Below are 977 nucleotides of genomic sequence, written 5' to 3' on the forward strand. Positions count from 1 at the left end.
TATGTATGTATGTATGTATGTATGTATGTATGAATGTATGTATGTATGTATGTATGTATGTGCAGATTTGTATGTTTTATGTATGTATGTCTCTATGTATGTATGAATGCATGCATGCATGCATGTATGTATGTATGTATGTATGTATGTATGTATGTATGTATGTATGTATGTATGTATGTATGTATGTGCAGATTTGTTTGTTTTATGTATGTATACTCTTGCATATAGTTAGATATCTAGACATGCTCATATATATTCAAATGATAAACTTCTGGAAAGTTTTACAGGTTTTTACAGTTCCAGTGATGGATTGGATCTGTAGTCTTCGAATTAGCTTTCTCCTTTCTGGTTTGAGAAGTCCAATTCCTCAAGATTGGTATTTAGGCAGTGTTGGATATCATAAGGCCCAGTAATTACAATATAAACCTGAACTTATAATCTGGATAGAATAACTGCAGATTTCTCAATAGTTCAGCATAGGTATTCCCTTTTTCACTGATCTTCAGCTTTATGTTAACATCTGCTGGGCAACTAATTTCCACAACTGTGCACAGTTTCTCTGCTCTATCCCAAATCACTATATCAAGTCTGTTGTGCTTACATTTTATTGAGGTCTTCACTGGGACATTCCACCAGTTTTCCTTTTCAAAATGTGCATAGTGGCTAACGATCTATCATATATATATATATATATATATAGATATATATATATATATATATATATAAAGTGGCAGCATATTAAAATACCTTTAAAGGTTAAAATTATAAACAACTTATAAACAAGGGCAAAAGAAAAATTATTTCCATGCCAATATGCTGATAACAGATTTTTAAATCGTCAATTTCCATATATCATTATACACTCACATGAGTACGTGTAAGTATTTCATTTATTTCTTATCGTATTTTCTACTGAAGAGGAAAAAATCCATGGGATTAATTCCGAAATTGATTCAATATAGAAATAACGAACT

Source organism: Octopus sinensis, linkage group LG4, assembly GCF_006345805.1.
Source record: "Octopus sinensis linkage group LG4, ASM634580v1, whole genome shotgun sequence".
NCBI classification, from domain to species: Eukaryota; Metazoa; Mollusca; class Cephalopoda; order Octopoda; family Octopodidae; genus Octopus; species Octopus sinensis.